Raw genomic sequence first — 13,398 nt, 5'->3', positions numbered from 1 at the left:
TGTGAGCATCTTCTGCTAGATTCTTCCCACTGGCTGTCATTTGTTGGGACTGAATGTCCCAAAGAAAGCCACTAAAGAAGGCTAAGATACAGAGGGAATCTATGCCATCATTTCTTCATGTGATCTTGATCCAGAACAGTATCCCTTTTTTTCCTCTGATTATTGCTTGTTTTCCTTTCCTTGGTCAGGTTTCCAAGCCCAGAGTTTACCCACACTTTATTTGCTGAGGGGAACTCTTCACTGGAGGGGGTGTCCTGTTAGTTTAAGATTTTCTGTTACTTTTCACCACTGGACACAAAAGTGTTGTGAAGAGTCCCCCCAGGCCTGTGCTCGGTGATAGCAATCCCACCCCATGAGGCAAAGCTCATTCTCCCTCAGCCAATGTCACTCTACTTTTCTTATGATTCTTGAAAACATGGGGGCAGAACCTCAGCTTCCAGGTTAGTTATGATGTTAATGTAGCTCCTAGTAAACTCCCTTCCACCATGATGGAACTCTCCAGAAGGGACATTTGGAATCACAATGAAGGTGAAAAACAAAGGTGGATATAACAAGGTGTATCCCACTGCTCCCATTTTGTGTCTGGCTTTGTATCAGGATGCAAAGGCAAGGATATACACATCCTGTAAAACAGGACTTCAGGTTTCCTAGAAAAGGATTCACAGATGGTAGCATACTGGATGTGTTTTCACATTTTTGTTCAAAACATTATCATAAAAGTTTCAAATATATTGATAGAAAGTTAAAGTATAACTGTACAGTGAACATTTATAGATTTATCTCCCCAATTCTATATTTTGCCACACTGTTTTTTCACATATCTATCCATCTGTTTAGCAATCCATCAATCTATCCTATTTTTGATGCATTTGGTAAATTACAGATATCTGTATACTTTCCCTAAATACTTTAGTGTGAATATACCTACAGCTCAATAATTCTTCACTTTTTAAAATTTTGATATAAAATCAATACAAGGTAATGTATAAGTCTTAAGTGTACATTTGCTGGTTTTGACAAATGCACACATCTGTGCAACTTATACCCTGTCTTCACCTCAGAAAAACTTGCTTACACCTCATTCCTGTCAATCTTCAGCCCTTCCCCTGCCCAAAAGCCAGTGTTCTAATTACTTGACACCACACTTCACTTCTAGACCATCGTATTAATGGCATGCTACTGTATGCACTATCTTTGGAAGCTTTCCTCCAACCAGCATGAAGATCTGAGATGTAGTCCCCATGTTGCTTCTATGAGTAGTCAGTTTCTTCTTATGACTAAGGTGTATTTCACTGCATGAATGAGTTGCATTGTATGTAGTCTTTTGTTAATAATTCCTGGGCATGTTCCAGTTTCAGGAATGGCTGAAGTAATTATCCTATAATTTTATATCCTTTCCAAGAAAGTATGAGAGTTCTAGTTGCTTCACATTCTCACTGACATTTGGTGTCATCCGTAATTTTAAAATTTAGCCATTTAGAATGAGCCATTTCATGTGTTTTGTATTTTCACAACAGATGGTATTTGTGTGTGTGTGTGTGTGTTTCAATTTTTATGTCTTCTTTGGTGAAGAAACTTTTGCCTGTTTTTAAACTTGGTGACTTACTATTACTGAGTCCCAGGAATTCTTTATTTATTCTGGATGTGATCCTTTGTTGGGTACACGGATTTGTAGCTGGATTGTCTTAAAAGGGTCAGTATGTCATACCATAAGTCTAGCCATTGCTGAATTTTAGAACCCTTGCTAAGATAAGCACACCCCTTGTCATTAGCCTACTGTCTCACTTCTTGTGCTAGATACTTAGTTCCTTTGCCCTCAGAAAACCACAAACAGAACTTTGTAGCTTCCTTTGTTAGTTGGGTAAAAAGAAAAAAAATCTAAATAGCAACCAACCTCCATGTTTATTATTTTAATTGTAGTGATGACTTCATAACTATATACATATGTCCAGACATATCCTTTAAATTTATACAATAAGTATGTGCAGGACTTTTGTATATATATATATATATATATATATATATATATATATATATATATATATATATAATAGAGCTCTGAAAAATGAAAATTAAAACAAAATGGGTGAAAAGGTCAGATTAACAAATCAATCTCATATTTTACAGTTTACAGGTCCTTTCAAGTACATTATTTCACTTGATACTCATGGATAACCCTTTAAGTGAGGTTATTAGGTTCATTTTACAGGCACATAAACTCATCCTTAGGATAAAGTTCTTTATTTAAGACTAGTTGATAAACTGATCCTATACTTTACCCTACAAGGCACCCAAGTTGAAATGCATCCTAGTGGTCAGTGTGAGAACTAGGGATGGATGATCAGCATCTTACCATCTTCCTGGTTAATGGAGACACCAAAGTTGAGCCCCACCGGTGAGTTAATAATCCTGCATTTCCAAGTTCTGCTAAAGAATCTATTTTGTGTCCTATTTCTATGAAATCAAGTTCTGATTTAGGAAATGATTTATGAAACTTATGGCAGCTCAATTTTGTAAAAGAATATAGTCAAAAGTCAACCTAAGCTGGTCAACTTCATTTATAGTCACATTATTTTGAGGCTTTTTACATGCTGAAAAAAGGGTAATTTGGGTTAGCTCCTCAAGGTGTATTTTTAGAAAAGGCTTTGCAGATGATATGCAGGAGACATTTGTAAGATAAAATTGTTCTCATGGCATGAATCAGCTTATTGTAGTTCATCTCCTTTAAGATAATAGGTTCTTTTCCTTTGTTGGATTTATTTTAACACATGAAACCATTTTCAAAAGTGAATGTCAATATGAAAAATTACTCTCTCCATGTGTTCAGTAATGGAAGGGAAGCTCACAAATGCACCATCAGCAAATATCCAAGGGTTTCTCTCATTAAGCCTTCCCATTGCATCTGAGCAGGTGAAAGGATTAGACGACTTAATTCCTACTTCTAATTCCATTTCCATAGGAGCTTTAAATATTTACTACTGCTTAGGAATCTTGCGGATTTGTAATCTTTGATGAATCAGTTATGTATTTTGAATTACCACAAAAGTGCCCTATAGAACAATCATCTTTCGCATCTTCCCCCTCCTTCCCTGCCCAGGCCCACTGAAAGTAGGTTAGTTAAACTAGATCAAACGTAAGTTTAAATAATTGAAACTGGGCTCCCCCTGGGAGCAGCTGAAATACCATTGTAAAGCCAGCAATGTGTTTGAGTAGAAAATCCTTCTGTGGCTTAGTTTTTCATTTTTAAAAAGTATTTTATTATTTTTCTTTACCACTTTTCTCAACCAATGCCTTATACACTGTACTCAAAAAACATCTATGAATTGAATTTAAATTTGTTATTTCTTGGAGATGCAGAATAATCTTTTCTTTTTTTAATTTCCCAACTTCTTGAAGCATTCAGAATATTGGATTATTGTTTTATATTGTAATCCTAAACTGGAGTGAGTGGACAGAACTAAAGGGGTCTGTGACCCTGGGTAAAAAAATTCCATCTTTCTGCATGAGTGATTTTTAATTGGAAATTAAAATATGCTTCTACTGTGAATATAAGAACCCCCCCAAGATAGTAATGCTGTGTTCCTAAATATTGGCCACTACTAGAAATCACAGATATTTTAAAATCATCAGTTTGAAGATATTCTGAAATGCCATTTATGTTTATCATTATTTCAAAATTATTGGACTCTGTGCTGGATTATTAAAATGTTTTTATTAGTGCAAGATGATGATATATAATATTGGGGTTCATCCTGACATAATCATACAATCATGGGGTACAATTTGCTCCACTTCACTCTCCAGTACTTCCCCTTTCCCTCTCCTCCCTCCTTCTGATTCCCTTCCTCTAATATACTGGTCTATTTTTATTTACTACATTCATAGGAAATCATGTACATTAGAATGTCAGATAATTGATTTTAATTGCTTTAATCATGCTTTGATAGAATCAGTTTCCATTTTTTAAGTATGTTATTTTATGAATTTGAAAATGACTGGGGCTGGATCCTGTGGCTGTGTGAGCTGGAGGGAGAACTAACTCTCAGGTGTGCAGGAGCACTGAGTTGGCAGGTACAGGATTGTCATTTCCACTGGTCCCGGAGCAATTTCTTAAATTTTGTTCCCTTAGTGTCTTATTTGCCTTTACCTGTTCCAACTCCTGTCTTTGAAAATATCATGTCAAGAGGGATTCCTGTCTTCCTCCCTCATAAAGTCTGCTATACGTAGAAGACTTGTATGGTATTTGGGAAGAGTGTAGGACACTAAGTCCAGAGAAATGTGGTTTTGCCCAACTTCCTCTGTGACTTTGAGAGAAACAGCATCAGCCCAGAACAGGCACTGTGGCCAAGAGTTCTGGTACAAGATCAGCTGCAAGACAAGAGGAGGCCGCTGTGACAAAGATCAGTGGAGGTTGTGAAATGCACATTGACACAAACTATGAAAAGGACTTCTCCAAGGGCATGCGAGATTGACTCAACATTTTATGAACATCCTGTAAAAGTAGGTTTGTCCTGTTCTAATGCCTGAAGTCTGTAACTACGACTTTTGGAGATTATTCAGTGGCCTTAATCCATAAGGAGCTGTGGGAACCCTGGCAAGCAGGCAACTTTCTGTGGCTGGTAGCTGAAGAGGAAGTCAGAGAGGTTTAAAACATGAAAGGGACTTTGTGCATGGTTTCTGGCTTGAAGAAGGAAGGTAAGCAAGGAATATGGGTGATATCTATCTGGGAGAGACTCCAGTTGACAGCCAACAAGAAAATATGGGTCTCAATTCCATAAGTGCAAGGATCAGAAATCTCCACCAGCTGAAGTAGGCTTGGAAACAGACTTCTCCCCAGAATATCCATGTGAGAAGTCAGCCATGGCCGATACCTAGAGAACCCAGGTCTGTGCCAGACTTCTGACTGACAGAACTGTGAGCTAATAGATGGGTGCTGTTTTAACCCACTATTTTTTTTTCTAATTTTTTACAGCAATAAAAAATGAATAGAGAAGTGATCCATTGAAAAGTGGGGAGAAATGGAGCATATCTGGTGACTCAATAGTATTATTAAGTAAAACCCTCTGTCAGACCAAAGGGTTGTATCACAGACTATCTCAAATCCCGTCTCTCTGTTCTTCTTAAAAGTTTTCTTTTCATAATTCCTATTGAATTTCTATGAAATGAGTAGTATACAAATAGATAAGTCTAACTCTGAGGCTAGCAATCTTTCATTAGGAAGTGATGTTTTCAGATTTAAGACATCAGAAAAGTTAAAAATTGATTTTTTTCCTTTAATGTGGTTCCCTTTGCTACAGTTACAACTTTTCAAGATAACTGAGATGCTCTGAAAAATCTTAAAGGGTATGAATTATATCATATTCATCTTTACAATTTAAAAATCATTTTAATCTTTGTAACACAGTAGGCACTCACATATATTGATTTCCAGTAGGAACAGAACAAAATTCTGGGAATTTAGTGACCAACTGCATCTTTGACAAGACAACTTACTGTCTTAAAGTCACAGTGTCACCTGGAATGACATGTATTCATTATGCATATTCAAGAAATCCCACATACCAGTATGGAAAACCGCAGACAAAAGAAACCTATGATAACTCATTGTTATGGTTTGCTTCTGGAAAGTCCCTCAAAGGCTCGTGTGTTAAAGGTTTGGTCTCCAATGCAGCCATGTTCAGATGTGGGGCTTTTCAGAAGTGGTTGAATCCTCAGGGCATTGACAAAATCATGGGATTAACAATTTTATGGCATTAATGGGAGGTGGTGAAAAGTGTAGTAGGTGGGATCTAATTAAGGAACGTGTCCTTGGTGTGTGTCCTGGGAGATTATTTCTGGTCCCTGCATTTTTCCTGTCCCCTCCCCACCCCCTGCTTCCCATCTGGCTTGAGGTAAGCAGCTGGGTTCTGCCACACCTCAGCCAGGATGTTCTACCTTATCTCAGTCCCAAAGCAGTGGACACAGCCAACCATAGCCTGAAAGCTTTGAAACCATGTGCCAAAATAAATCTTTCCTTCTCTTTTTTTTTTTTTTTTTGTATTTTATCACAGAGACCTCAAAACTGACTAATACACTCACAAATGCAAAAATTGGTATGTAGGATTGCTGACTAATGTTATAACAAGAATATGACATTTAAATTAAAAAATGACTTGTGTTTAATCTCTTCTCAACTACATAAAAACTCTGAGGTCTTGGGGAAATTACATAACTATTCTGAACCCTGGTTTCTGCATCTGTAACACAAGCATAATTAAAATAATTTTTCCAAATGGTTGATATGAATATCAAATATGATCACTTGTATAAAACCTCTGCTTGTTCACTATAATCATAAAAATAGTAATATTCTTTCAAGAGTTTTATTTTTTTAATTAAAAAAAATCAACCCCTACTTAAAACAAAAAGTTGTACTACTAGTAGGGTAACATATAATGTTTTGATACATGCATACTTTGAATGATGTTTAAATTAGGTTAAATGTACCTATCATATCAAACATTAATCATTTCAGTATGGTGAAAACACACAACCTTGTTTTTGAAATGTATAGTATATTGTTATTATCTATAATTGCCCTGCAGCTTAAAAGAACTTCTTGCTCCTGACTATAACTTTGATCAACCTTCCCCCATCCGTCTTGATAGTTATTATAAATTACAAAAATCAAACACATTTACATTAGAAACTGGTATTTTTAAGGCACCATGAGACTGAATCCCAGGCAAATGTTATTGGAATATTGATTTTTTTTCCTAACTGATGGCATTCCTTGTTTTTTAAAGGAATGATTTTTAAAAACTCTCAAGTAGCCTTTGATACACACATCCCATGTCATCTGTTGACTCAGTGATTTCGAGTCTATAATGATGTCTTATCTCACTTTTCTTCAGGCTGCCTCTCAGCTTTTACCTTTGTCATCACCCTCACAAGAGCCATGCTAGTTTAGCTGATAAGCACGGTTTGCTTTACACAAATACTTTTAAAATCAATCAGGCCTGTGCTATTCCTATTTCAGTGGAACTTGGTCTCATAGGAAAGATGATAGGCAGCTGAATTTAAGAAAAAGGAAATAAGTAAAACATACCAATGATAACATTGTCTGTGTTTCTGAGTCATCAATGAAATCATTGGAAGAGTTCCATGGTTGTTTGCAACAATGAGAAGTCTGACCCCAAGTGTGTAATACAGATTAAAGACTTTGCTCTATAGCCTGACAACCAAAAAATATCTGAGAAAATAGAAAAAGTAGAAATGTTTACTTTGCAAAGTACAGTAATACCCACTAACACTTGCACTAACAACCTAACATATAAGCACACTCAGTTTAAACAAAATCTCCTTAAAGAACCAAATGGATGAATCCTTGATCACAGTATTCAGTATTCAGTCATTCATCATTGAATTCTTTGTTGGTTATATTTTTTTCTCTTAAGTTTAAAATCTTGCACTTGTGTAAAGAGTCATAAAACTCCTTGCAGTACAAGAACATGCCAAGAACAAGTGTGGGAATACTTAACTGCCTTGTACATCAGTCTCCAATAGAATAGAGTTATTTTGTACCATATCTCAAAGAAAATAGAAACTCAATGATAGTCACAAATATTTTCAGCATAAATATTTGAATTAATAGGTATAATGTGTAAATATTCAGACACCTTATTATCCATAAGGAAGTAGCTTTCCTGAATTAAACTGAAATTATAGGACTAATTTGTCATTGTTTTACCAAAAGTTGACAAATTCTCAAGAGATAGGTTAAATTTTATGGGGCTCAGTTTCCTTATTAATAACTTTTACTAAATTTCTTTATTGTTGCTTAAAACTCAAAATTTTAAAGTTGAGAGTATACTTCTTTTGCCAAAATATATTTTATATAGGAGGATTCTTATAAGAAAAAAATACTTTATAGTTGTAAGTAGACAACAGCCAGTCTGTTGCTAGACCTTCCTGTAGAGAACAAGGTCATTTACACTTAATGCTTTACTTTTATTAACATAAATAACTTACGTGCTCTTTGGTTGTAAACATTTTTTTTTCCCTGTGGATTTTTCTTTCCTTCTAAAAATGTATCAAATATAATCTTAACAAAAAGTACAAATATTCATGTCAATCAATCAATCACAGCTATGTGTGGTTAAGACAAAGAAAACTGCATAAAAACTATTTTCAAGAATGGGCTGAATTGTGGGATGAGTCCACTGAAAGACTCTAAAAGCCACAATCCAGTTAGGGCTGCAGGTAGTTTGTTCATATACAAGCTGCCTGGTGCCCCCGTCTTTGTGTTGGCTTATTTCTCAGAACGCTGTGTCACATATGTATGTAACTGTGAGGTGGGTGCAGACAGGAACCACAGCCATGGTGTCTCATTCTCATCCTGTGGAGAGGGCACTGCCTGACCAGAGCTTCAAAAACTGCCTGTGTTTCCCCCTGATTTACTCCTAACTCAGTCTCTGTGAGCAAGGGAAGAACATATGCTAACTGGCAAACGCTCATTATAAGGTCCTGCATCCCTGGCATAGATGTTGGGATTACCCAATTTGAGTTCAATCGAATCCATCCATTGCTACACAATGGCAAATGGCAAGTTTTCCCAATAAATCTCTCCTTAGTGTTAGGAAGGGAGAAGAGGGAGAATAACTACAGCTCTATGCAACTGGGGAGACTGAACATGTCAGTGTATATTCAAACATATTCACTGTACAATTAGAATAACATTATTTTGTGTTTTCTGATAGAATTTTCCAAAATAAATATGAAACATAAATTTTAAAAAATGAGAAAAAGATTTAAGTCTAGATATCCAAGGCTCAGTGTAAGAGGAAAAGTTCATAATGTTTTAAAATTGTATAGAAAAAGTCCATAAAAATAAAATTACTATAAATGAGCAAAAATAGTTTCAATAAAAATTAGAAATTAATAATCCTTCAAAATCAAAAATTTTTACACAACAACTAAAGCAAAATATACCTTGTAGTAGACACAGTGGGTGACCCACCCCTTTATTCTTGGCACATGCTCTTGGGGTGAAGCCAGTGCCTGCTGTTCTTCCTTGAGCATGCCTCTGTTCAGCTGTGGTGCACTGGAAGTGCCAGAGTTAGTCCCCAGTCTTCCCACCTCACTACAGAATGACAGGTGTCAACTTGGAAGTATCCTCACCCACGTGGGATGATTTGGAGTGTGAACCTACTAAAAAACAGACACTTCATAAATTCCTTTATCTTTATCATTTCACTGTCCTTCTCTCTGATCGGTATTTCCTAGGATTATTACCCAGAACTTCTGTTTCCACTCACTTGAACTTTCAGGGAAAGTTTCTAGAGAGTAATGAAAACCTGTGCTTCGTAGCAAATCAGATGAAATTGGAAGACGTTATGTGATATGAAGCATGCCAGAAAAAGAAAGACCAGTACTGTATGTTCTGCCTCATATCTGGAAGTTGAAAAAGAAAGAAAAGAAGAAAAGTTGACCCGAGTGTAGAAGAGTGACCACTAGAAGTTGGGATGGGTGGATCAAATGAGGCTGGGTTTGATCAGTGCATACTGCAGGCATGGACAGAACAATGACTGAACTCCATTCGTACATGCTAATTAAAAACTTAAAAAGAAACTTAAAAAGAACCCAAATAATACACACTTAGATAATTAATTTACTTTCAAAATTTTTAAAAGAGATTTTAAATGTTTCACCACAAAATGTCATGAGTGGATGAATATATTAACTAGCCTGATTTAATCATTTCATCTTATAAATATGCATCCAAACACCATGTTGTACCTGATGAGTGTATACAATATTTATCAATTAAAAATTAAATTTTGGGACTGGGGTTGTGGCTCAGTGGCAGAGTGCTCGCCTAGCATTGGTGAGGTCCTGGGTTTGGTCCTCAACACCACATAAAAAATAAATAAGTAAAATAAAAGTATTGTGTTCAACTACAATTAAAAATATTTTAAAAATTAAATTTGAAAAATGCACATGATATGCCAGGTGTGGTCACTCACACCTGTAATCCCAGCAGCTCAGAAGGCTGAGGCTGGAGGATTGTGAGTTCAAAACCAGCCTTAGCAACTTAATGAGGCCCTAAGCAACTCAGCAAGACCTTGTCTCAACATAAAATTTATACTCCTTAAATTATTCCATGAGATAGAAAGGAAAGAATCCTTTCAAACTCATTCTATGAAGCTAGTATCATCCTGATACCAAAATCAGACAGAGACACATCAAGGAAAGAAAATTTCAGACCAACATACTTGATGAACACTGATGGAAAAAGTCTTAATAAATTTTTTGCAAATCACATACAAAAACACAATAAAAAAATGATGCACCATGGTCAAGTAGGTTTATTCCAGGGACACAAAGTTGGTTAAACATATGGAAATCAATAAATATAATTAATTACATCAATAGATTTAAATATAAGAATCATATGATTATATCAATTGATGCAGAGAAAGCATTTGACAAAATACAGCATTCTTTCATGTTTAAAACACTAGAAAAACTGGGGATAGTAGGAACATACCTCAACATTGTAAAAGCTATCTATGCTAAACCCAAGTCCAACATCATTCTAAAATGGAGAAAAAATTGGGAGCATTCCCTGTAAAAAAATGAAACAAGACAGGGATACTCTCTTTCACCACTTCTATTCAACATAGTCCTTGAAAATCTACCCAGAGAAATTAGAAAGATGAAATAAATTAATGGGATACAAATAGGAAAAGAATAACTCAACATATAATTATTTGCTGACAACATGATTCTGTACTTAGAGGATCCAAAAACCTCTACCAGAAAAACTTCTATAATTAATTAATGAATTCAGTAAAGTAGCAGGATATAAAATCAATACCCATAAATCAAATGAATGTCCATACCTGTGATGAATCCTCTGAAAGAGAAATTAGGAAACCTATCCCATTCACAATAGACACACACACACTCACACACACACACACTTTTGAATCAACTTAAAAAAAAGAGGTGAAAGTCCTCTACAATGAAAACTATAGAACACTAGAGAAAAAAATTGAAGAAGACCTTAAAAGAAGGAAAGATCTCCTGTGCTCTTAGATACACAAAATTAATATTGTCAAAATGGCTATACTACCCAAGGCATTGTACAGATTAAATGTGATTCCAATTAAAATCCCATCATCATTCCTTATAGAAATAGAAGAAACAATCACGAAATTCATTTGGAAAAATAAGAGACCTAGAATCCCCAAAGCAATCCTTAGCAAGAAAAGTGAAGCAGGAGGCATCACAATACCAGATCTTAAACTATACTACAGAGCAATAGTAACAAAAACAGCATGTATTGGGACCAAAATAGACATGTAGACCAATGGTATAAAATGGAAGATACAGAAAAACACCCACATAAATACAGTTATCTCATATTATACAAAGGCGCCAAAAAACATACATTAGAGAAATTATAGCCTTTTCAACATATGGTGCCAGGAGAATTTGAAATCCATATGTAGCAAAATAAAAATGAAAATAAACACTCAAAGTGCATCAAGAACTTAGGAATTAGTCCAGAGACCCTGTGCCTAATAAAGGAAAAAGTGGTCCCAAATCTTCATCGCATTGGATTAGGCCCCAACTTCCTTATCAAGACTCCTAAAGTACAAGAAATAAAATAAAGAATTAATAAATGGGATGGACTCAAACTAGAAATCTTCCTCTCAGCAAAAGAAGCAATCAATGAGGTGAAGAGAGAGCCTGCATTTTGGGAGCAAAATTTTGCCACACACATGTCACATACAGCACTCATCTCCAGAATATATAAAGAACTCAAAAAACTTAACACCAAAGAAACAAACAACCCAATCAATAAATGGGCTAAGGAGCTGAACAGACACTTCTCAGAAGAAGTACATTTGATCAACAAATATATGAAAAAAATGTTCAAAATCTCTAGTAATTAGAGAAATGCAAATAAAAACTACTCTCACACCAATCAGAATGGCAGCTATCAAGAATATAGACAACAATAAATGTTGGCAAGGATGTAGGGGGAAAAGGCACTCTCAAACATTGCTGGTGGGACTTCAAATTGGTGCAACCAATCTGGAAAGCAGTATGAAGATTCCTTAGAAAACTTGGAATTGAACCACCATTTGACCCAGCTATTCCACTCCTCCATCTATACCCAAAGGACTTAAAATCAGCATACTATAGTAACACAGCCACATCAATGTTTATAGCAGCTTAATTCACAATAGCTAAAGGAGAAACAACCTAGATGCCTTTTAATAGGTGAATGGAAAAAGAAACTGTAAAATATATATATATATATATATATATATATATATATATATATATATATATATACACACACACACACACACACACACACACACACACACACAATGGAATATTATTCATCATTAAAAGGGAACAAAATCATGGCATTTGCATGTAAATGGATGGAGTTGGAGAATATCATGCTAAGCCAATCCCAAAAAATCAAAGGCAGAATCTTCTCTCTGATAAGTGGATGCTGATCCATAATGGGGGGTAACATGGGAAAAATGGAGGAAATTTGATGAGGCAAAGGGGAGGTAGGGATGAGAAGGGGGCATGGAGGTAGGAAAGATGGTGGAATGAGATGTATATCATTACCCTAGGTATACATAGACTGTACATATGGTGTAATCCAACATAAATACAACCAGAGAAATGAAAAGTTGTGCTGCAATTGTCTACAATGAATCAAAATGCATTCTGCTGTCATATACACCTAATTAAGTAAATTAATTAATTGATTAATTTTAAAAAGTTATCCATTGTCTGATATGATGACTATAGTAATAACAATGTAGTATATACTTAAAAGTTGCTAATAAAGTAGATTTTTGATGCTTTTACACAAAAAAGCATATGAGATGATGCATATAATCAGTTGATTTATCCATTCCACCAGGTATACATAGTTCATAATGTATAACATAAATATATACAATGTTTTATCAATTTAAATGATAAATGAATGAACAAAACAATAAAATACACTACCATGTAGTCATTTAAATAGTAGCATGGATTTCAACTTTCAAGTGCAAATGGCCCATGATATATCATAGTGTCAGTATGAGTTGTATGATTGTCTTTGTAGGGAGAAAAATGTACATATGTGTGGGCTCAAAGCAAAAAGTCTGGAAGAACATATTTATGGTCTCCAAGTCACATGCTTGTATTAAATGAATTTTTACTTTACAATGGTGAAAAAGTGATGTATATTCAGTAGAAACTGTGCATGGAATTTTGATCTTTTCCAGGTTAGTGATATTCAGTGGGGCATTTTCTAGCAGTGCTGGGCAGCAGCAGTGAGCCTTGTTGCCCAGTTTGCCATGTAATTGTGCCATTAAATAACAGGTGCTC

This window comes from Urocitellus parryii (genome assembly GCF_045843805.1).
Source record: "Urocitellus parryii isolate mUroPar1 chromosome 13 unlocalized genomic scaffold, mUroPar1.hap1 SUPER_13_unloc_15, whole genome shotgun sequence".
Lineage (NCBI taxonomy): Eukaryota > Metazoa > Chordata > Mammalia > Rodentia > Sciuridae > Urocitellus > Urocitellus parryii.
Note: the sequence above shows the minus strand (reverse complement) of the source record.